Source organism: Xylocopa sonorina, chromosome 5 (genome assembly GCF_050948175.1).
Source record: "Xylocopa sonorina isolate GNS202 chromosome 5, iyXylSono1_principal, whole genome shotgun sequence".
Taxonomy (NCBI): domain Eukaryota; kingdom Metazoa; phylum Arthropoda; class Insecta; order Hymenoptera; family Apidae; genus Xylocopa; species Xylocopa sonorina.
In genome coordinates, this window is record NC_135197.1 from 597,449 (window position 1) to 623,981 (window position 26,533).

Below are 26,533 nucleotides of genomic sequence, written 5' to 3' on the forward strand. Positions count from 1 at the left end.
GCGTTTTCAGATGTCTACCTATCGTAGCAATAGAGTTCCAATGCTTCTTAAAACGCGATATCGCATCTCATTTCTATGTTTCAGTGTAAGATATAATGTGATTTGCGAAGTGTTATGTATTCCTCGTCTACACTTCAAATGAATGTAAATGCGACACTTCCTTGCAAGGAAATTGCGTTTGCAGGTGTCTACGTTTCGTAGCAATAGATTTCTAATGCTTCTTAAAACGCGATATCGCATCTCATTTCTATGTTTCATGGTAAGATATAATATGATTTGCGAAGTGTCATGTATTCCTCGTCTACACTTCAAATGAATGTAAATGCGACACTTCCTTGCTAGGGAATAGCGTCTGCAGATATCTAGGTATCGTAGCAATAGAGTTCTAATGCTTCTTAAAACGAGATATCGCATCTCATTTCTATGTTTCATTGTAAGATATAATGTGATTTGCGAAGTGTCATGTATTCCTCGTCTACACTTCAAATGAATGTAAATGCGACACTTCCTTGCTAGGAAATAGCGTTTGCAGATGTCTACGTATCGAAGCAATAGAGTTCAAATGCTTCTTAAAACGAGATATTGCATCTCACATCTATGCTTCATGATAAGATATAATATTCATTGCGAAGTGTTATGCATTCCTCGTCTACGATTCAAATGAACGTAAATGCGACACTTCCTTGCAAGGAAATAGCGTTTGCAGATGTCTACCTATCGTAGCAATAGAGTTCCAATGCTTCTTAAAACGCGATATCGCATCTCATTTCTATGTTTCACTGTAAGATATAATGTGATTTGCGAAGTGTTATGTATTCCTCGCCTACACTTCAAATGAATGTAAATGCGACACTTCCTTGCAAGGAAATTGCGTTTGCAGGTGTCTACGTTTCGTAGCAATAGATTTCTAATGCTTCTTAAAACGCGATTTCGCATCTCATTTCTATGTTCCATGGTAAGATATAATATGATTTGCGAAGTGTCATGTATTCCTCGTCTACACTTCAAATGAATGTAAATGCGACACTTCCTTGCTAGGACATAGCGTCTGCAGATGTCTACGTATCGAAGCAATAGAGTTCAAATGCTTCTTAAAACGCGATATCGCATCTCATTTCTATGTTTCATGGTAAGATGTAATATGATTTGCGAAGTGTTATGTACTCCTCGTCTACACATCAAATGAATGTGAATGCGACACTTCCTTGCTAGGAAATAGCGTCTGCAGATGTGTAGGTATCGTAGCAATAGAGTTCTAATGCTTCTTAAAACGTGATATCGCATCTCTTTTCTATGTTTCATGGTAAGATGTAATATGATTTGCGAAGTGTTATGTATTCCTCGTCTGCACTTCAAATGAATGTAAATGCGACATTTCCTTGCAAGGAAATAGCGGTTGCAGATGTCTACGTATCGTAGCAATGGAGTTCTTATGATTCTTAAAACGCGATGTCGCATCTCATTTCTATGTTTCATGGTAAGATATAATATGATTTGCGAAGTGTTATGTATTCCTCATCTACACTTCAAAGGAATGTGAATGCGACACTTCCTCGCTAGGAAACAGCGTTTGCAGATGTCTATGTATCGTAGCAATAGATTTCTAATGCTTCTTAAAACGCGATATCGCATCTCATTTCTATGTTTCATTGTAAGATATAATGTGATTTGCGAAGTGTCATGTATTCCTCGTCTACACTTCAGATAAATGTAAATGCGACACTTCCTTGCAAGGAAATTGCGTTTGCAGGTGTCTACGTTTCGTAGCAATAGATTTCTAATGCTTCTTAAAACGCGATATCGCATCTCATTTCTATGTTTCATGGTAAGATATAATATGATTTGCGAAGTGTTATGTATTGCTCGTCTACACTTCAAGTGAATGTAAATGTGACACTTCCTTGCAAGGAAATAGGGTTTGCAGATGTCTACGTATCATAGCAATAGAGTTCTTATGATTCTTAAAACGCGATATTGCATCTCATTTCTATGTTTCATGGTAAGGTATAATATGATTTGCGAAGTGTCATGTATTCCTCGTCTGCACTTCAAGTGAATGTAAATGCGACACTTCCTCGCTAGGAAACAGCGTTTGCAGATGTCTATGTATCGTAGCAATAGATTTCTAATGCTTCTTAAAACGCGATATCGCATCTCATTTCTATGTTTCATGGTAAGATATAATATGATTTGCGAAGTGTCATGTATTCCTCGTCTACGATTCAACTGAATGTAAATGCAACACTTCCTTGCAAAGAAATAGCGTTTGCAGATGTCTACGTAACGTAGCAATAGATTTCTAATGCTTCTTAAAACGCGATATCGCATCTCATTTCTATGTTTCATGGTAAGATATAATATGATTTGCGAAGTGTTATGTATTCCTCGTCTACACTTCAAGTGAATGTAAATGCGACACTTCCTTGCATGGAAATAGCGTTTGCAGATGTCTACCTATCGTAGCAATTGAATTCTTATGATACTTAAAACGCGATATCGCATCTCATTTCTATGTTTCATGGTAAGATATGATATGATTTGCGAAGTGTTATGTATTCCTCGTCTACACTTCAAATGAATGTAAATGCGACACTTCCTTGGTAGGAAATAGCGTCTGCAGATGTCTAGGTATCGTAGCAATAGTGTTCCAATGCTTCTTAAAACGAGATATTGCATCCCATATCTATGTTTCATGATAAGATATAATATTCATTGCGAAGTGTTATGCATTCCTCGTCTACGATTCAAATGAAAGCAAATGCGACACTTCCCTGTAAGGAAATAGAGTTTGCAGATGTCTACGTATCGTAGCAATAGAGTTCATATGATTCTTAAAACGCGATATCGCATCTCTTTTCTATGTTTCATGGTAAGATTTAACATGATTTGCGAAGTGTTATGTATTCCACGTCTACACTTCAAATGAATGTAAATGCGACACTTCCTTGCTAGGAAATAGCGTCTGCAGATGTCTAGGTATCGTAGCAATAGTGTTCTAATGCTTCTTAAAACGAGATATCGCATCTCATTTCTATGTTTCATGGTAAGATGTAATATGATTTGCGAAGTGTTATGTACTCCTCGTCTACACATCAAATGAATGTGAATGCGACACTTCCTTGCTAGGAAATAGCGTCTGCAGATGTGTAGGTATCGTAGCAATAGAGTTCTAATGCTTCTTAAAACGTGATATCGCATCTCTTTTCTATGTTTCATGGTAAGATGTAATATGATTTGCGAAGTGTTATGTATTCCTCGTCTGCACTTCAAATGAATGTAAATGCGACATTTCCTTGCAAGGAAATAGCGGTTGCAGATGTCTACGTATCGTAGCAATGGAGTTCTTATGATTCTTAAAACGCGATGTCGCATCTCATTTCTATGTTTCATGGTAAGATATAATATGATTCGCGAAGTGTTATGTATTCCTCATCTACACTTCAAAGGAATGTGTATGCGACACTTCCTCGCTAGGAAACAGCGTTTGCAGATGTCTATGTATCGTAGCAATAGATTTCTAATGCTTCTTAAAACGCGATATCGCATCTCATTTCTATGTTTCATTGTAAGATATAATGTGATTTGCGAAGTGTCATGTATTCCTCGTCTACACTTCAGATGAATGTAAATGCGACACTTCCTTGCAAGGAAATAGCGTTTGCAGATGTCTACGTATCGAAGCAATAGAGTTCAAATGCTTCTTAAAACGAGATATTGCATCTCATATCTATGTTTCATGATAAGATATAATATTCATTGCGAAGTGTTATGCATTCCTCGTCTACGATTCAAATGAACGTAAATGCGACACTTCCTTGCAAGGAAATAGCGTTTTCAGATGTCTACCTATCGTAGCAATAGAGTTCCAATGCTTCTTAAAACGCGATATCGCATCTCATTTCTATGTTTCACTGTAAGATATAATGTGATTTGCGAAGTGTTATGTATTCCTCGTCTACACTTCAAATGAATGTAAATGCGACACTTCCTTGCAAGGAAATTGCGTTTGCAGGTGTCTACGTTTCGTAGCAATAGATTTCTAATGCTTCTTAAAACGCGATATCGCATCTCATTTCTATGTTTCATGGTAAGATATAATATGATTTGCGAAGTGTCATGTATTCCTCGTCTACACTTCAAATGAATGTAAATGCGACACTTCCTTGCTAGGGAATAGCGTCTGCAGATATCTAGGTATCGTAGCAATAGAGTTCTAATGCTTCTTAAAACGAGATATCGCATCTCATTTCTATGTTTCATTGTAAGATATAATGTGATTTGCGAAGTGTCATGTATTCCTCGTCTACACTTCAAATGAATGTAAATGCGACACTTCCTTGCTAGGAAATAGCGTTTGCAGGTGTCTACGTTTCGTAGCAATAGATTTCTAATGCTTCTTAAAACGCGATTTCGCATCTCATTTCTATGTTTCATGGTAAGATATAATATGATTTGCGAAGTGTCATGTATTCCTCGTCTACACTTCAAATGAATGTAAATGCGACACTTCCTTGCTAGGACATAGCGTCTGCAGATGTCTACGTATCGAAGCAATAGAGTTCAAATGCTTCTTAAAACGCGATATCGCATCTCATTTCTATGTTTCATGGTAAGATGTAATATGATTTGCGAAGTGTTATGTACTCCTCGTCTACACATCAAATGAATGTGAATGCGACACTTCCTTGCTAGGAAATAGCGTCTGCAGATGTGTAGGTATCGTAGCAATAGAGTTCTAATGCTTCTTAAAACGTGATATCGCATCTCTTTTCTATGTTTCATGGTAAGATGTAATATGATTTGCGAAGTGTTATGTATTCCTCGTCTGCACTTCAAATGAATGTAAATGCGACATTTCCTTGCAAGGAAATAGCGGTTGCAGATGTCTACGTATCGTAGCAATGGAGTTCTTATGATTCTTAAAACGCGATGTCGCATCTCATTTCTATGTTTCATGGTAAGATATAATATGATTTGCGAAGTGTTATGTATTCCTCATCTACACTTCAAAGGAATGTGAATGCGACACTTCCTCGCTAGGAAACAGCGTTTGCAGATGTCTATGTATCGTAGCAATAGATTTCTAATGCTTCTTAAAACGCGATATCGCATCTCATTTCTATGTTTCATTGTAAGATATAATGTGATTTGCGAAGTGTCATGTATTCCTCGTCTACACTTCAAATGAATGTGAATGCGACACTTCCTCGCTAGGAAATGGCGTTTGCAGATGTCTACGTATCGTAGCAATAGTTTTCTAATGCTTCCTAAAACGCGATATCGCATCTCATTTCTGTGTTTCATGGTAAGATATAACACGATTTGCGAAGTGTTATGTATTCCTCCTCTACACTTCAAATGAATGTAAATGCGACACTTCCTTGCTAGGAAATAGCGTCTGCAGATGTCTAGGTATCGTAGCAATAGTGTTCTAATGCTTCTTAAAACGAGATATCGCATCTCATTTCTATGTTTCATTGTAAGATATAATGTGATTTGCGAAGTGTCATGTATTCCTCGTCTACACTTCAAATGAATGTAAATGCGACACTTCCTTGCTAGGAAATAGCGTTTGCAGATGTCTACGTATCGAAGCAATAGAGTTCAAATGCTTCTTAAAACGAGATATTGCATCTCATATCTATGCTTCATGATAAGATATAATATTCGTTGCGAAGTGTTATGCATTCCTCGTCTACGATTCAAATGAACGTAAATGCGACACTTCCTTGCAAGGAAATAGCGTTTGCAGATGTCTACCTATCGTAGCAATAGAGTTCCAATGCTTCTTAAAACGCGATATCGCATCTCATTTCTATGTTTCACTGTAAGATATAATGTGATTTGCGAAGTGTTATGTATTCCTCGCCTACACTTCAAATGAATGTAAATGCGACACTTCCTTGCAAGGAAATTGCGTTTGCAGGTGTCTACGTTTCGTAGCAATAGATTTCTAATGCTTCTTAAAACGCGATTTCGCATCTCACTTCTATGTTTCATGGTAAGATATAATATGATTTGCGAAGTGTCATGTATTCCTCGTCTACACTTCAAATGAATGTAAATGCGACACTTCCTTGCTAGGACATAGCGTCTGCAGATGTCTACGTATCGAAGCAATAGAGTTCAAATGCTTCTTAAAACGCGATATCGCATCTCATTTCTATGTTTCATGGTAGGATATAATATGATTTGCGAAGTGCTATGTATTCCTCGTCTACGATTCAAATGAATGTAAATACAACACTTCCTTGCAAAGAAATAACGTTTGCAGATGTCTACGTAACGTAGCAATAGATTTCTAATGCTTCTTAAAACGCGATATCGCATCTCATTTCTATGTTTCATGGTAAGATATAATATGACTTGCGAAGTGTTATGTATTCCTCGTCTACACTTCAAGTGAATGTAAATGCGACACTTCCTTGCAAGGAAATAGCGTTTGCAGATGTCTACCTATCGTAGCAATTGAATTCTTATGATACTTAAAACGCGATATCGCATCTCATTTCTATGTTTCATGGTAAGATATAATATGATTTGCGAAGTGTTATGTATTCCTCGTCTACACATCAAATGAATGTGAATGCGACACTTCCTTGCTAGGAAATAGCGTCTGCAGATGTGTAGGTATCGTAGCAATAGAGTTCTAATGCTTCTTAAAACGTGATATCGCATCTCTTTTCTATGTTTCATGGTAAGATGTAATATGATTTGCGAAGTGTTATGTATTCCTCGTCTGCACTTCAAATGAATGTAAATGCGACATTTCCTTGCAAGGAAATAGCGGTAGCAGATGTCTACGTATCGTAGCAATGGAGTTCTTATGATTCTTAAAACGTGATATCGCATCTCATTTCTATGTTTCATGGTAAGATATAATATGATTTGCGAAGTGTTATGTATTCCTCATCTACACTTCAAAGGAATGTGAATGCGACACTTCCTTGCTAGGAAACAGCGTTTGCAGATGTCTATGTATCGTAGCAATAGATTTCTAATGCTTCTTAAAACGCGATATCGCATCTCATTTCTATGTTTCATGGTAAGATATAATATGATTTGCGAAGTGTTATGTATTCCTCGTCTACACTTCAAGTGAATGTAAATGCGACACTTCCTTGCAAGGAAATGGCGTTTGCAGATGTGTAGGTATCGTAGCAATAGAGTTCTAATGCTTCTTAAAACGTGATATCGCATCTCTTTTCTATGTTTCATGGTAAGATGTAATATGATTTGCGAAGTGTTATGTATTCCTCGTCTGCACTTCAAATGAATGTAAATGCGACATTTCCTTGCAAGGAAATAGCGGTTGCAGATGTCTACGTATCGTAGCAATGGAGTTCTTATGATTCTTAAAACGCGATGTCGCATCTCATTTCTATGTTTCATGGTAAGATATAATATGATTTGCGAAGTGTTATGTATTCCTCATCTACACTTCAAAGGAATGTGAATGCGACACTTCCTCGCTAGGAAACAGCGTTTGCAGATGTCTATGTATCGTAGCAATAGATTTCTAATGCTTCTTAAAACGCGATATCGCATCTCATTTCTATGTTTCATTGTAAGATATAATGTGATTTGCGAAGTGTCATGTATTCCTCGTCTACACTTCAGATAAATGTAAATGCGACACTTCCTTGCAAGGAAATTGCGTTTGCAGGTGTCTACGTTTCGTAGCAATAGATTTCTAATGCTTCTTAAAACGCGATATCGCATCTCATTTCTATGTTTCATGGTAAGATATAATATGATTTGCGAAGTGTTATGTATTGCTCGTCTACACTTCAAGTGAATGTAAATGTGACACTTCCTTGCAAGGAAATAGCGTTTGCAGATGTCTACGTATCATAGCAATAGAGTTCTTATGATTCTTAAAACGCGATATTGCATCTCATTTCTATGTTTCATGGTAAGGTATAATATGATTTGCGAAGTGTCATGTATTCCTCGTCTGCACTTCAAGTGAATGTAAATGCGACACTTCCTCGCTAGGAAACAGCGTTTGCAGATGTCTATGTATCGTAGCAATAGATTTCTAATGCTTCTTAAAACGCGATATCGCATCTCATTTCTATGTTTCATGGTAAGATATAATATGATTTGCGAAGTGTCATGTATTCCTCGTCTACGATTCAACTGAATGTAAATGCAACACTTCCTTGCAAAGAAATAGCGTTTGCAGATGTCTACGTAACGCAGCAATAGATTTCTAATGCTTCTTAAAACGCGATATCGAATCTCATTTCTATGTTTCATGGTAAGATATAATATGATTTGCGAAGTGTTATGTATTCCTCGTCTACACTTCAAGTGAATGTAAATGCGACACTTCCTTGCATGGAAATAGCGTTTGCAGATGTCTACCTATCGTAGCAATTGAATTCTTATGATACTTAAAACGCGATATCGCATCTCATTTCTATGTTTCATGGTAAGATATGATATGATTTGCGAAGTGTTATGTATTCCTCGTCTACACTTCAAATGAATGTAAATGCGACACTTCCTTGGTAGGAAATAGCGTCTGCAGATGTCTAGGTATCGTAGCAATAGTGTTCCAATGCTTCTTAAAACGAGATATTGCATCCCATATCTATGTTTCATGATAAGATATAATATTCATTGCGAAGTGTTATGCATTCCTCGTCTACGATTCAAATGAAAGCAAATGCGACACTTCCCTGTAAGGAAATAGAGTTTGCAGATGTCTACGTATCGTAGCAATAGAGTTCATATGATTCTTAAAACGCGATATCGCATCTCTTTTCTATGTTTCATGGTAAGATTTAACATGATTTGCGAAGTGTTATGTATTCCACGTCTACACTTCAAATGAATGTAAATGCGACACTTCCTTGCTAGGAAATAGCGTCTGCAGATGTCTAGGTATCGTAGCAATAGTGTTCTAATGCTTCTTAAAACGAGATATCGCATCTCATTTCTATGTTTCATGGTAAGATGTAATATGATTTGCGAAGTGTTATGTACTCCTCGTCTACACATCAAATGAATGTGAATGCGACACTTCCTTGCTAGGAAATAGCGTCTGCAGATGTGTAGGTATCGTAGCAATAGAGTTCTAATGCTTCTTAAAACGTGATATCGCATCTCTTTTCTATGTTTCATGGTAAGATGTAATATGATTTGCGAAGTGTTATGTATTCCTCGTCTGCACTTCAAATGAATGTAAATGCGACATTTCCTTGCAAGGAAATAGCGGTTGCAGATGTCTACGTATCGTAGCAATGGAGTTCTTATGATTCTTAAAACGCGATGTCGCATCTCATTTCTATGTTTCATGGTAAGATATAATATGATTCGCGAAGTGTTATGTATTCCTCATCTACACTTCAAAGGAATGTGAATGCGACACTTCCTCGCTAGGAAACAGCGTTTGCAGATGTCTATGTATCGTAGCAATAGATTTCTAATGCTTCTTAAAACGCGATATCGCATCTCATTTCTATGTTTCATTGTAAGATATAATGTGATTTGCGAAGTGTCATGTATTCCTCGTCTACACTTCAGATGAATGTAAATGCGACACTTCCTTGCAAGGAAATAGCGTTTGCAGATGTCTACGTATCGAAGCAATAGAGTTCAAATGCTTCTTAAAACGAGATATTGCATCTCATATCTATGTTTCATGATAAGATATAATATTCATTGCGAAGTGTTATGCATTCCTCGTCTACGATTCAAATGAACGTAAATGCGACACTTCCTTGCAAGGAAATAGCGTTTTCAGATGTCTACCTATCGTAGCAATAGAGTTCCAATGCTTCTTAAAACGCGATATCGCATCTCATTTCTATGTTTCACTGTAAGATATAATGTGATTTGCGAAGTGTTATGTATTCCTCGTCTACACTTCAAATGAATGTAAATGCGACACTTCCTTGCAAGGAAATTGCGTTTGCAGGTGTCTACGTTTCGTAGCAATAGATTTCTAATGCTTCTTAAAACGCGATATCGCATCTCATTTCTATGTTTCATGGTAAGATATAATATGATTTGCGAAGTGTCATGTATTCCTCGTCTACACTTCAAATGAATGTAAATGCGACACTTCCTTGCTAGGGAATAGCGTCTGCAGATATCTAGGTATCGTAGCAATAGAGTTCTAATGCTTCTTAAAACGAGATATCGCATCTCATTTCTATGTTTCATTGTAAGATATAATGTGATTTGCGAAGTGTCATGTATTCCTCGTCTACACTTCAAATGAATGTAAATGCGACACTTCCTTGCTAGGAAATAGCGTTTGCAGGTGTCTACGTTTCGTAGCAATAGATTTCTAATGCTTCTTAAAACGCGATTTCGCATCTCATTTCTATGTTTCATGGTAAGATATAATATGATTTGCGAAGTGTCATGTATTCCTCGTCTACACTTCAAATGAATGTGAATGCGACACTTTCTCGCTAGGAAATAGCGTTTGCAGATGTCTAGGTATCGTAGCAATAGAGTTCTAATGCTTCTTAAAACGCGATATCGCATCTCATTTCTATGTTTCATTGTAAGATATAATATGATTTGCGAAGTGTTATGTATTCCTCGTCTACACTTCAAATGAATGTAAATGCGACACTTCCTTGCAAGGAAATAGCGTTTGCACATATCTACGTATCGAAGCAATAGAGTTCAAATGCTTCTTAAAACGAGATATTGCATCTCATATCTATGTTTCATGATAAGATATAATATTCATTACGAAGTGTTATGCATTCCTGGTCTACGATTCAAATGAATGTAAATGCGACACTTCCTTGCAAGGAAATAGCGTTTGCAGATGTCTACGTATCGAAGCAATAGAGTTCAAATGCTTCTTAAAACGAGATATTGCATCTCATATCTATGTTTCATGATAAGATATAATATTCATTACGAAGTGTTATGCATTCCTGGTCTACGATTCAAATGAATGTAAATGCGACACTTCCTTGCAAGGAAATAGCGTTTGCAGATGTCTACCTATCGTAGCAATAGAGTTCCAATGCTTCTTAAAACGCGATATCGCATCTCATTTCTATGTTTCACTGTAAGATATAATGTGATTTGCGAAGTGTTATGTATTCCTCGCCTACACTTCAAATGAATGTAAATGCGACACTTCCTTGCAAGGAAATTGCGTTTGCAGGTGTCTACGTTTCGTAGCAATAGATTTCTAATGCTTCTTAAAACGCGATTTCGCATCTCACTTCTATGTTTCATGGTAAGATATAATATGATTTGCGAAGTGTCATGTATTCCTCGTCTACACTTCAAATGAATGTAAATGCGACACTTCCTTGCTAGGACATAGCGTCTGCAGATGTCTACGTATCGAAGCAATAGAGTTCAAATGCTTCTTAAAACGCGATATCGCATCTCATTTCTATGTTTCATGGTAGGATATAATATGATTTGCGAAGTGCTATGTATTCCTCGTCTACGATTCAAATGAATGTAAATACAACACTTCCTTGCAAAGAAATAACGTTTGCAGATGTCTACGTAACGTAGCAATAGATTTCTAATGCTTCTTAAAACGCGATATCGCATCTCATTTCTATGTTTCATGGTAAGATATAATATGACTTGCGAAGTGTTATGTATTCCTCGTCTACACTTCAAGTGAATGTAAATGCGACACTTCCTTGCAAGGAAATAGCGTTTGCAGATGTCTACCTATCGTAGCAATTGAATTCTTATGATACTTAAAACGCGATATCGCATCTCATTTCTATGTTTCATGGTAAGATATAATATGATTTGCGAAGTGTTATGTATTCCTCGTCTACACATCAAATGAATGTGAATGCGACACTTCCTTGCTAGGAAATAGCGTCTGCAGATGTGTAGGTATCGTAGCAATAGAGTTCTAATGCTTCTTAAAACGTGATATCGCATCTCTTTTCTATGTTTCATGGTAAGATGTAATATGATTTGCGAAGTGTTATGTATTCCTCGTCTGCACTTCAAATGAATGTAAATGCGACATTTCCTTGCAAGGAAATAGCGGTAGCAGATGTCTACGTATCGTAGCAATGGAGTTCTTATGATTCTTAAAACGTGATATCGCATCTCATTTCTATGTTTCATGGTAAGATATAATATGATTTGCGAAGTGTTATGTATTCCTCATCTACACTTCAAAGGAATGTGAATGCGACACTTCCTTGCTAGGAAACAGCGTTTGCAGATGTCTATGTATCGTAGCAATAGATTTCTAATGCTTCTTAAAACGCGATATCGCATCTCATTTCTATGTTTCATGGTAAGATATAATATGATTTGCGAAGTGTTATGTATTCCTCGTCTACACTTCAAGTGAATGTAAATGCGACACTTCCTTGCAAGGAAATGGCGTTTGCAGATGTCTACCTATCGTAGCAATTGAATTCTTATGATACTTAAAACGCGATATCGCATCTCATTTCTATGTTTCATGGTAAGATATAATATGATTTGCGAAGTGTTATGTATTCCTCGTCTACACGTCAAATGAATGTGAATGCGACACTTCCTTGCTAGGAAATAGCGTCTGCAGATGTGTAGGTATCGTAGCAATAGAGTTCTTATGATTCTTAAAACGCGATATCGCATCTCATTTCTATGTTTCATGGTAAGATATAATATGATTTGCGAAGTGTCATGTATTCCTCGTCTACACTTCAAATGAATGTAAATGCGACACTTCCTTGCTAGGAAATAGCGTCTGCAGATGTCTAGGTATCGTAGCAATAGTGTTCTAATGCTTCTTAAAACGCGATATCGCATCTCATTTCTATGTTTCATGGTAAGATGTAATATGATTTGCGAAGTGTTATGTATTCCTCGTCTACACTTCAACTGAATGTGAATGCGACACTTCCTCGCTAGGAAATAGCGTTTGCAGATGTCTACGTATCGCAGCAATAGAGTTCTTATGATTCTTAAAACGCGATATCGCATCTCATTTCTATGTTTCATGGTAAGATATAATATGATTTGCGAAGTGTTATGTATTCCTCGTCTACTCTTCAAATGAATGTGAATGCGACACTTCCTTGCATGGAAATAGCGTTTGCAGATGTCTACGTATCATAGCAATAGAGTTCTTATGATTCTTAAAACGCGATATTGCATCTCATTTCTATGTTTCATGGTAAGGTATAATATGATTTGCGAAGTGTCATGTATTCCTCGTCTGCACTTCAAATGAATGTAAATGCGACACTTCCTTGCAAGGGAATAGCGTTTGCAGATGTCTAGGTATAGTAGCGATAGAGTTCTAATGCTTCTCAAAACGCGATATCGCATCTCATTTCTATGTTTCATGGTAAGATATAATATGATTTGCGAAGTGTTATGTATTCCTCGTCTACGATTCAAATGAATGTAAATGCAACACTACCTTGCAAAGAAATAGCGTTTGCAGATGTCTACATAACGTAGCAATAGATTTCTAATGCTTCTTAAAACGCGATATCGCATCTCATTTCTATGTTTCATGGTAAGATATAATATGATTTGCGAAGTGTTATGTATTCCTCGTCTACACTTCAAATGAATGTGAATGCGACACTTCCTCGCTAGGAAATGGCGTTTGCAGATGTCTACGTATCGTAGCAATAGTTTTCTGATGCTTCCTAAAACGCGATATCGCATCTCATTTCTGTGTTTCATGGTAAGATATAACACGATTTGCGAAGTGTTATGTATTCCTCGTCTACACTTCAAATGAATGTAAATGCGACACTTCCTTGCTAGGAAATAGCGTTTGCAGATGTGTACGTATCGAAGCAATAGAGTTCAAATGCTTCTTAAAACGAGATATTGCATCTCATATCTATGCTTCATGATAAGATATAATATTCATTGCGAAGTGTTATGCATTCCTCGTCTACGATTCAAATGAACGTAAATGCGACACATCCTTGCAAGGAAATAGCGTTTGCAGATGTCTACCTATCGTAGCAATAGAGTTCCAATGCTTCTTAAAACGCGATATCGCATCTCATTTCTATGTTTCACTGTAAGATATAATGTGATTTGCGAAGTGTTATGTATTCCTCGCCTACACTTCAAATGAATGTAAATGCGACACTTCCTTGCAAGGAAATTGCGTTTGCAGGTGTCTACGTTTCGTAGCAATAGATTTCTAATGCTTCTTAAAACGCGATTTCGCATCTCATTTCTATGTTTCATGGTAAGATATAATATGATTTGCGAAGTGTCATGTATTCCTCGTCTACACTTCAAATGAATGTAAATGCGACACTTCCTTGCTAGGACATAGCGTCTGCAGATGTCTACGTATCGAAGCAATAGAGTTCAAATGCTTCTTAAAACGAGATATTGCATCTCATATCTATGCTTCATGATAAGATATAATATTCATTGCGAAGTGTTATGCATTCCTCGTCTACGATTCAAATGAACGTAAATGCGACACTTCCTTGCAAGGAAATAGCGTTTGCAGATGTCTACCTATCGTAGCAATTGAATTCTTATGATACTTAAAACGCGATATCGCATCTCATTTCTATGTTTCATGGTAAGATATAATATGATTTGCGAAGTGTTATGTATTCCTCGTCTACACATCAAATGAATGTGAATGCGACACTTCCTTGCTAGGAAATAGCGTCTGCAGATGTGTAGGTATCGTAGCAATAGAGTTCTAATGCTTCTTAAAACGTGATATCGCATCTCTTTTCTATGTTTCATGGTAAGATGTAATATGATTTGCGAAGTGTTATGTATTCCTCGTCTGCACTTCAAATGAATGTAAATGCGACATTTCCTTGCAAGGAAATAGCGGTAGCAGATGTCTACGTATCGTAGCAATGGAGTTCTTATGATTCTTAAAACGTGATATCGCATCTCATTTCTATGTTTCATGGTAAGATATAGTATGATTTGCGAAGTGTTATGTATTCCTCATCTACACTTCAAAGGAATGTGAATGCGACACTTCCTTGTTAGGAAACAGCGTTTGCAGATGTCTATGTATCGTAGCAATAGATTTCTAATGCTTCTTAAAACGCGATATCGCATCTCATTTCTATGTTTCATGGTAAGATATAATATGATTTGCGAAGTGTTATGTATTCCTCGTCTACACTTCAAGTGAATGTAAATGCGACACTTCCTTGCAAGGAAATAGCGTTTGCAGATGTCTACCTATCGTAGCAATTGAATTCTTATGATACTTAAAACGCGATATCGCATCTCATTTCTATGTTTCATGGTAAGATATAATATGATTTGCGAAGTGTTATGTATTCCTCGTCTACACGTCAAATGAATGTGAATGCGACACTTCCTTGCTAGGAAATAGCGTCTGCAGATGTGTAGGTATCGTAGCAATAGAGTTCTAATGCTTCTTAAAACGTGATATCGCATCTCTTTTCTATGTTTCATGGTAAGATGTAATATGATTTGCGAAGTGTTATGTATTCCTCGTCTGCACTTCAAATGAATGTAAATGCGACATTTCCTTGCAAGGAAATAGCGGTAGCAGATGTCTACGTATCGTAGCAATGGAGTTCTTAAGATTCTTAAAACGTGATATCGCATCTCATTTCTATGTTTCATGGTAAGATATAATATGATTTGCGAAGTGTTATGTATTCCTCATCTACACTTCAAAGGAATGTGAATGCGACACTTCCTCGCTAGGAAACAGCGTTTGCAGATGTCTATGTATCGTAGCAATAGATTTCTAATGCTTCTTAAAACGCGATATCGCATCTCATTTCTATGTTTCATGGTAAGATATAATATGATTTGCGAAGTGTCATGTATTCCTCGTCTACACTTCAAATGAATGTAAATGCGACACTTCCTTGCAAGGAAATAGCGTTTGCAGATGTCTACGTAACGAAGCAATAGAGTTAAAATGCTTCTAAAAAAGACATATTGCATCTCATATCTATGTTTCATGATAAGATATAATTTTCATTGCGAAGTGTTATGCATTCCTCGTCTACGATTCAAATGAACGTAAATGCGACACTTCCTTGCAAGGAAATAGCGTTTGCAGATGTCTACGTATCGAAGCAATAGAGTTCAAATGCTTCTTAAAACGAGATATTGCATCTCTTATCTATGTTTCATGATAAGATATAATATTCATTGCGACGTGTTATGCATTCCTCGTCTACGATTCAAATGAATGTAAATGCGACACTTCCTTGCAGGGAAATAGCGTTTGCAGATGTCTACGTATCGTAGCAATAGAGTTAAAATGCTTCTTAAAACGAGATATTGCATCTCATACCTATGTTTCATGATAAGATATAATATTCATTGCGAAGTGTTATGCATTCCTCGTCTACGATTCAAATGAATGTAAATGCGACACTTCCTTGCAAGGAAATAGCGTTTGCAGATGTCTACGTATCGTAGCAATAGAGTTCTTATGATTCTTAAAACGCCATATCGCATCTCATTTCTATGTTCCATGGTAAGATATAATATGATTTGCGAAGTGTCATGTTTTCCTCGTCTACACTTCAAATGAATGTAAATGCGACACTTCCTTGCTAGGACATAGCTTCTGCAGATGTTTACGTATCGTAGCAATAGATTTCTAATGCTTCTTAAAACGCGATATCGCATCTCATTTCTATGTTTCATTGTAAGATACAATGTGATTTGCGAAGTGTTATGTATTCCTCGTCTACACTTCAAATGAATGTAAGTGCGACACTTCCTTGCAAGGAAATAGCGTCTGCAGATGTCTAGGTATCGTAGCAATAGTGTTCTAATGCTTCTTAAAACGCGATATCGCATCTCATTTCTATGTTTCATGGTAAGATGTAATATGATTTGCGAAGTGTTATGTATTCCTCGTCTACACTTCAACTGAATGTGAATGCGACACTTCCTCGCTAGGAAATAGCGTTTGCACATGTCTACGTATCGCAGCAATAGAGTTCTTATGATTCTTAAAACGCGATATCGCATCTCATTTCTATGTTTCATGGTAAGATATAATATGATTTGCGAAGTGTTATGTATTCCTCGTCTACACTTCAAATGAATGTGAATGCGACACTTCCTTGCATGGAAATAGCGTTTGCAGATGTCTACGTATCATAGCAATAGAGTTCTTATGATTCTTAAAACGCGATATTGCATCTCATTTCTATGTTTCATGGTAAGGTATAATATGATTTGCGAAGTGTCATGTATTCCTCGTCTGCACTTCAAATGAATGTAAATGCGACACTTCCTTGCAAGGGAATAGCGTTTGCAGATGTCTAGGTGTAGTAGCGATAGAGTTCTAATGCTTCTTAAAACGCGATATCGCATCTCATTTCTATGTTTCATGGTAAGATATAATATGATTTGCGAAGTGTTATGTATTCCTCGTCTACGATTCAAATGAATGTAAATGCAACACTACCTTGCAAAGAAATAGCGTTTGCAGATGTCTACGTAACGTAGCAATAGATTTCTAATGCTTCTTAAAACGCGACATCGCATCTCATTTCTATGTTTCATGGTAAGATATAATATGATTTGCGAAGTGTTATGTATTCCTCGTCTACACTTCAAGTGAATGTGAATGCGACACTTCCTCGCTAGGAAATGGCGTTTGCAGATGTCTACGTATCGTAGCAATAGTTTTCTGATGCTTCCTAAAACGCGATATCGCATCTCATTTCTGTGTTTCATGGTAAGATATAACACGATTTGCGAAGTGTTATGTATTCCTCGTCTACACTTCAAATGAATGTAAATGCGACACTTCCTTGCTAGGAAATAGCGTTTGCAGATGTCTACGTATCGAAGCAATAGAGTTCAAATGCTTCTTAAAACGAGATATTGCATCTCATATCTATGTTTCATGATAAGATATAATATTCATTGCGAAGTGTTATGCATTCCTCGTCTACGATTCAAATGAACGTAAATGCGACACTTCCTTGCAAGGAAATAGCGTTTGCAGATGTCTACGTATCGAAGCAATAGAGTTCAAATGCTTCTTAAAACGAGATATTGCATCTCATATCTATGTTTCATGATAAGATATAATATTCATTGCGAAGTGTTATGCATTCCTCGTCTACGATTCAAATGAACGTAAATGCGACACTTCCTTGCAAGGAAATAGCGTTTGCAGATGTCTACCTATCGTAGCAATAGAGTTCCAATGCTTCTTAAAACGCGATATCGCATCTCATTTCTATGTTTCACTGTAAGGTATAATGTGATTTGCGAAGTGTTATGTATTCCTCGTCTACACTTCAAATGAATGTGAATGCGACACTTCCTCGCTAGGAAATAGCGTTTGCAGATGTCTACGTATCGCAGCAATAGAGTTCTTATGATTCTTAAAACGCGATATCGCATCTCATTTCTATGTTTCATGGTAAGATATAATATGATTTGCGAAGTGTTATGTATTCCTCGTCTACACTTCAAATGAATGTGAATGCGACACTTCCTTGCTAGGAAATAGCGTTTGCAGATGTCTACGTATCGAAGCAATAGAGTTCAAATGCTTCTTAAAACGAGATATTGCATCTCATATCTATGTTTCATGATAAGATATAATATTCATTGCGAAGTGTTATGCAATCCTCGTCTACGATTCAAATGAACGTAAATGCGACACTTCCTTGCAAGGAAATAGCGTTTGCAGATGTCTACGTATCGAAGCAATAGAGTTCAAATGCTTCTTAAAACGAGATATTGCATCTCATATCTATGTTTCATGATAAGATATAATATTCATTGCGAAGTGTTATGCATTCCTCGTCTACGATTCAAATGAACGTAAATGCGACACTTCCTTGCAAGGAAATAGCGTTTGCAGATGTCTACCTATCGTAGCAATAGAGTTCTAATGCTTCTTAAAACGCGATATCGCATCTCATTTCTATGTTTCACTGTAAGATATAATGTGATTTGCGAAGTGTTATGTATTCCTCGTCTACACTTCAAATGAATGTAAATGCGACACTTCCTTGCAAGGAAATTGCGTTTGCAGGTGTCTACGTTTCGTAGCAATAGATTTCTAATGCTTCTTAAAACGCGATTTCGCATCTCATTTCTATGTTTCATGGTAAGATATAATATGATTTGCGAAGTGTCATGTATTCCTCGTCTACACATCAAATGAATGTAAATGCGACACTTCCTTGCTAGGACATAGCGTCTGCAGATGTCTACGTATCGAAGCAATAGAGTTCAAATGCTTCTTAAAACGCGATATCGCATCTCATTTCTATGTTTCATGGTAAGATATAATATGATTTGCGAAGTGTTATGTATTCCTCGTCTACGATTCAAATGAATGTAAATACAACACTTCCTTGCAAAGAAATAGCGTTTGCAGATGTCTACGTAACGTAGCAATAGATTTCTAATGCTTCTTAAAACGCGATATCGCATCTCATTTCTATGTTTCATGGTAAGATATAATATGATTTGCGAAGTGTTATGTATTCCTCGTCTACACTTCAAGTGAATGTAAATGCGACACTTCCTTGCAAGGAAATAGCGTTTGCAGAAGTCTACCTATCGTAGCAATTGAATTCTTATGATACTTAAAACGCGATATCGCATCTCATTTCTATGTTTCATGGTAAGATATAATATGATTTGCGAAGTGTTATGTATTCCTCGTCTACACATCAAATGAATGTGAATGCGACACTTCCTTGCTAGGATATAGCGTCTGCAGATGTGTAGGTATCGTAGCAATAGAGTTCTAATGCTTCTTAAAACGTGATATCGCATCTCTTTTCTATGTTTCATGGTAAGATATAATATGATTTGCGAAGTGTTATGCATTCCTCGTCTACGATTCAAATGAATGTAAATTCGACACTTCCTTGCAGGGAAATAGCGTTTGCAGATGTCTACGTATCGTAGCAATAGAGTTAAAATGCTTCTTAAAACGAGATATTGCATCTCATACCTATGTTTCATGATAAGATATAATATGATTTGCGAAGTGTTATGCATTCCTCGTCTACGATTCAAATGAATGTAAATGCGACACTTCCTTGCAAGGAAATAGCGTTTGCAGATGTCTACGTATCGTAGCAATAGAGTTCTTATGATTCTTAAAACGCCATATCGCATCTCATTTCTATGTTCCATGGTAAGATATAATATGATTTGCGAAGTGTCATGTTTTCCTCGTCTACACTTCAAATGAATGTAAATGCGACACTTCCTTGCTAGGACATAGCTTCTGCAGATGTCTACGTATCGTAGCAATAGATTTCTAATGCTTCTTAAAACGCGATATCGCATCTCATTTCTATGTTTCATTGTAAGATACAATGTGATTTGCGAAGTGTCATGTATTCCTCGTCTACACTTCAAATGAATGTAAATGCGACACTTCCTTGCAAGGAAATAGCGTTTGCAGATGTCTACGTATCGTAGCGATAGAGTTCTAATGCTAAATGCGACACTTCCTTGCAAGGAAATAGCGTTTGCAGATGTCTACCTATCGTAGCAATTGAATTCTTATGATACTTAAAACGCGATATCGCATCTCATTTCTATGTTTCATGGTAAGATATGATATGATTTGCGAAGTGTTATGTATTCCTTGTCTACACTTCAAATGAATGTAAATGCGACACTTCCTTGGTAGGAAATAGCGTCTGCAGATGTCTAGGTATCGTAGCAATAGTGTTCCAATGCTTCTTAAAACGAGATATTGCATCTCATATCTATGTTTCATTGTAAGATACAATGTGATTTGCGAAGTGTCATGTATTCCTCGTCTACACTTCAAATGAATGTAAATGCGACACTTCCTTGCAAGGAAATAGCGTTTGCAGATGTCTACGTATCGAAGCAATAGAGTTCAAATGCTTCTTAAAACGAGATATTGCATCTCATATCTATGTTTCATGATAAGATATAATATTCATTGCGAAGTGTTACGCATTCCTCGTCTACGATTCAAATGAACGTAAATGCGACACTTCCTTGCAAGGAAATAGCGTTTGCAGATGTCTACCTATCGTAGCAATAGAGTTCTAATGCTTCTTAAAACGCGATATCGCATCTCATTTCTATGTTTCATGGTAAGATGTAATATGATTTGCGAAGTGTTATGTATTCCTCGTCTACACTTCAAATGAATGTGAATGCGACACTTCCTCGCTAGGAAATGGCGTTTGCAGATGTCTAGGTATCGTAGCGATAGAGTTCTAATGCTTCTTAGAACGCGATATCGCATCTCGTTTCTATGTTTCATGGTAAGATGTAATATGATTTGCGAAGTGTTATGTATTCCTCGTCTACGATTCAAATGATTGTAAATGCGACACTTCCTCGCTAGGAAATAGCGTTTGCAGATGTCTACGTATCGTAGCAATAGATTTCTAATGCTTCATAAAACGCGATATCGCATCTCATTTCTATGTTTCATGGTAAGATATAATATGATTTGCGAAGTGTTATGTATTCCTCGTCTACACTTCAAGTGAATGTAAATGCGACACTTCCTTGCAAGGAAATAGCGTTTGCAGATGTCTACCTATCGTAGCAATTGAATTCTTATGATACTTAAAACGCGATATCGCATCTCATTTCTATGTTTCATGGTAAGATATGATATGATTTGCGAAGTGTTATGTATTCCTCGTCTACACTTCAAATGAATGTAAATGCGACACTTCCTTGGTAGGAAATAGCGTCTGCAGATGTCTAGGTATCGTAGCAATAGTGTTCCAATGCTTCTTAAAACGAGATATTGCATCTCATATCTATGTTTCACTGTAAGATACAATGTGATTTGCGAAGTGTTATGTATTCCTCGTCTACACTTCAAATGAATGTAAATGCGACACTTCCTTGCAAGGAAATAGCGTTTGCAGATGTCTACGTATCGAAGCAATAGAGTTCAAATGCTTCTTAAAACGAGATATTGCATCTCATATCTATGATTCATGATAAGATATAATATTCATTGCGAAGTGTTATGCATTCCTCGTCTACGATTCAAATGAACGTAAATGCGACACTTCCTTGCAAGGAAATAGCGTTTGCAGATGTCTACCTATCGTAGCAATAGAGTTCCAATGCTTCTTAAAACGCGATATCGCATCTCTTTTCTATGTTTCATGGTAAGATGTAATATGATTTGCGAAGTGTTATGTATTCCTCGTCTGCACTTCAAATGAATGTAAATGCGACATTTCCTTGCAAGGAAATAGCGGTTGCAGATGTCTACGTATCGTAGCAATGGAGTTCTTATGATTCTTAAAACGCGATATCGCATCTCATTTCTATGTTTCATGGTAAGATGTAATATGATTTGCGAAGTGTTATGTATTCCTCGTCTACACTTCAAATGAATGTAAATGCGACACTTCCTTGGTAGGAAATAGCGTCTGCAGATGTCTAGGTATCGTAGCAATAGTGTTCCAATGCTTCTTAAAACGAGATATTGCATCTCATATCTATGTTTCATGATAAGATATAATATTCATTGCGAAGTGTTATGCATTCCTCGTCTACGATTCAAATGAAAGCAAATGCGACACTTCCTTGTAAGGAAATAGAGTTTGCAGATGTCTACGTATCGTAGCAATAGAGTTCATATGATTCTTAAAACGCGATATCGCATCTCATTTCTATGTTTCATGGTAAAATATAACATGATTTGCGAAGTGTTATGTATTCCACGTCTACACTTCAAATGAATGTAAATGCCACATTTCCTTGCTAGGGAATAGCGTCTGCAGATATCTAGGTATCGTAGCAATAGAGTTCTAATGCTTCTTAAAACGCGATATCGCATCTCATTTCTATGTTTCATGGTAAGATATGATATGATTTGCGAAGTGTTATGTATTCCTCGTCTACACTTCAAATGAATGTAAATGCGACACTTCCTTGGTAGGAAATAGCGTCTGCAGATGTCTAGGTATCGTAGCAATAGTGTTCCAATGCTTCTTAAAACGAGATATTGCATCTCATATCTATGTTTCATTGTAAGATACAATGTGATTTGCGAAGTGTCATGTATTCCTCGTCTACACTTCAAATGAATGTAAATGCGACACTTCCTTGCAAGGAAATAGCGTTTGCAGATGTCTACGTATCGAAGCAATAGAGTTCAAATGCTTCTTAAAACGCGATATCGCATCTCTTTTCTATGTTTCATGGTAAGATGTAATATGATTTGCGAAGTGTTATGTATTCCTCGTCTGCACTTCAAATGAATGTAAATGCGACATTTCCTTGCAAGGAAATAGCGGTTGCAGATGTCTACGTATCGTAGCAATGGAGTTCTTATGATTCTTAAAACGCGATATCGCATCTCATTTCTATGTTTCATGGTAAGATGTAATATGATTTGCGAAGTGTTATGTATTCCTCGTCTACACTTCAAATGAATGTAAATGCGACACTTCCTTGGTAGGAAATAGCGTCTGCAGATGTCTAGGTATCGTAGCAATAGTGTTCCAATGCTTCTTAAAACGAGATATTGCATCTCATATCTATGTTTCATGATAAGATATAATATTCATTGCGAAGTGTTATGCATTCCTCGTCTACGATTCAAATGAAAGCAAATGCGACACTTCCTTGTAAGGAAATAGAGTTTGCAGATGTCTACGTATCGTAGCAATAGAGTTCATATGATTCTTAAAACGCGATATCGCATCTCATTTCTATGTTTCATGGTAAAATATAACATGATTTGCGAAGTGTTATGTATTCCACGTCTACACTTCAAATGAATGTAAATGCCACATTTCCTTGCTAGGGAATAGCGTCTGCAGATATCTAGGTATCGTAGCAATAGAGTTCTAATGCTTCTTAAAACGCGATATCGCATCTCATTTCTATGTTTCATGGTAAGATGTAATATGATTTGCGAAGTGTTATGTATTCCTCGTCTACACTTCAAATGAATGTGAATGCGACACTTCCTCGCTAGGAAATGGCGTTTGCAGATGTCTAGGTATCGTAGCAATAGTGTTCTAATGCTTCTTAAAACGCGATATCGCATCTCATTTCTATGTTTCATGGTAAGATATTATATGATTTGCGAAGTGTTATGTATTCCTCGTCTACACTTCAAATGAATGTGAATGCGACACTTCCTTGCATGGAAATAGCGTTTGCAGATGTCTACGTATCATAGCAATAGAGTTCTTATGATTCTTAAAACGCGATATGGCATCTCATTTCTATGTTTCATGGTAAGGTATAATATGATTTGCGAAGTGTCATGTATTCCTCGTCTGCACTTCAAATGAATGTAAATGCGACACTTCCTTGCAAGGGAATAGCGTTTGCAGATGTCTAGGTATAGTAGCGATAGAGTTCTAATGCTTCTTAAAACGCGATATCGCATCTCATTTCTATGTTTCATGGTAAGATATAATATGATTTGCGAAGTGTTATGTATTCCTCGTCTACGATTCAAATGATTGTAAATGCAACACTTCCTTGCAAAGAAATAGCGTTTGCAGATGTCTACGTAACGTAGCAATAGATTTCTAATGCTTCTTAAAACGCGATATCGCATCTCATTTCTATGTTTCATGGTAAGATATAATATGATTTGCGAAGTGTTATGTATTCCTCGTCTACACTTCAAGTGAATGTAAATGCGACACTTCCTTGCAAGGAAATAGCGTTTGCAGATGTCTACCTATCGTAGCAATTGAATTCTTATGATACTTAAAACGCGATATCGCATCTCATTTCTATGTTTCATGGTAAGATATGATATGATTTGCGAAGTGTTATGTATTCCTCGTCTACACTTCAAATGAATGTAAATGCGACACTTCCTTGCAAGGAAATAGCGTTTGCAGATGTCTACGTATCGAAGCAATAGAGTTCAAATGCTTCTTAAAACGAGATATTGCATCTCATATCTATGATTCATGATAAGATATAATATTCATTGCGAAGTGTTATGCATTCCTCGTCTACGATTCAAATGAACGTAAATGCGACACTTCCTTGCAAGGAAATAGCGTTTGCAGATGTCTACCTATCGTAGCAATAGAGTTCCAATGCTTCTTAAAACGCGATATCGCATCTCTTTTCTATGTTTCATGGTAAGATGTAATATGATTTGCGAAGTGTTATGTATTCCTCGTCTGCACTTCAAATGAATGTAAATGCGACATTTCCTTGCAAGGAAATAGCGGTTGCAGATGTCTACGTATCGTAGCAATGGAGTTCTTATGATTCTTAAAACGCGATATCGCATCTCATTTCTATGTTTCATGGTAAGATGTAATATGATTTGCGAAGTGTTATGTATTCCTCGTCTACACTTCAAATGAATGTAAATGCGACACTTCCTTGGTAGGAAATAGCGTCTGCAGATGTCTAGGTATCGTAGCAATAGTGTTCCAATGCTTCTTAAAACGAGATATTGCATCTCATATCTATGTTTCATGATAAGATATAATATTCATTGCGAAGTGTTATGCATTCCTCGTCTACGATTCAAATGAAAGCAAATGCGACACTTCCTTGTAAGGAAATAGAGTTTGCAGATGTCTACGTATCGTAGCAATAGAGTTCATATGATTCTTAAAACGCGATATCGCATCTCATTTCTATGTTTCATGGTAAAATATAACATGATTTGCGAAGTGTTATGTATTCCACGTCTACACTTCAAATGAATGTAAATGCCACATTTCCTAGCTAGGGAATAGCGTCTGCAGATATCTAGGTATCGTAGCAATAGAGTTCTAATGCTTCTTAAAACGCGATATCGCATCTCATTTCTATGTTTCATGGTAAGATATGATATGATTTGCGAAGTGTTATGTATTCCTCGTCTACACTTCAAATGAATGTAAATGCGACACTTCCTTGGTAGGAAATAGCGTCTGCAGATGTCTAGGTATCGTAGCAATAGTGTTCCAATGCTTCTTAAAACGAGATATTGCATCTCATATCTATGTTTCATTGTAAGATACAATGTGATTTGCGAAGTGTCATGTATTCCTCGTCTACACTTCAAATGAATGTAAATGCGACACTTCCTTGCAAGGAAATAGCGTTTGCAGATGTCTACGTATCGAAGCAATAGAGTTCAAATGCTTCTTAAAACGCGATATCGCATCTCTTTTCTATGTTTCATGGTAAGATGTAATATGATTTGCGAAGTGTTATGTATTCCTCGTCTGCACTTCAAATGAATGTAAATGCGACATTTCCTTGCAAGGAAATAGCGGTTGCAGATGTCTACGTATCGTAGCAATGGAGTTCTTATGATTCTTAAAACGCGATATCGCATCTCATTTCTATGTTTCATGGTAAGATGTAATATGATTTGCGAAGTGTTATGTATTCCTCGTCTACACTTCAAATGAATGTAAATGCGACACTTCCTTGGTAGGAAATAGCGTCTGCAGATGTCTAGGTATCGTAGCAATAGTGTTCCAATGCTTCTTAAAACGAGATATTGCATCTCATATCTATGTTTCATGATAAGATATAATATTCATTGCGAAGTGTTATGCATTCCTCGTCTACGATTCAAATGAAAGCAAATGCGACACTTCCTTGTAAGGAAATAGAGTTTGCAGAT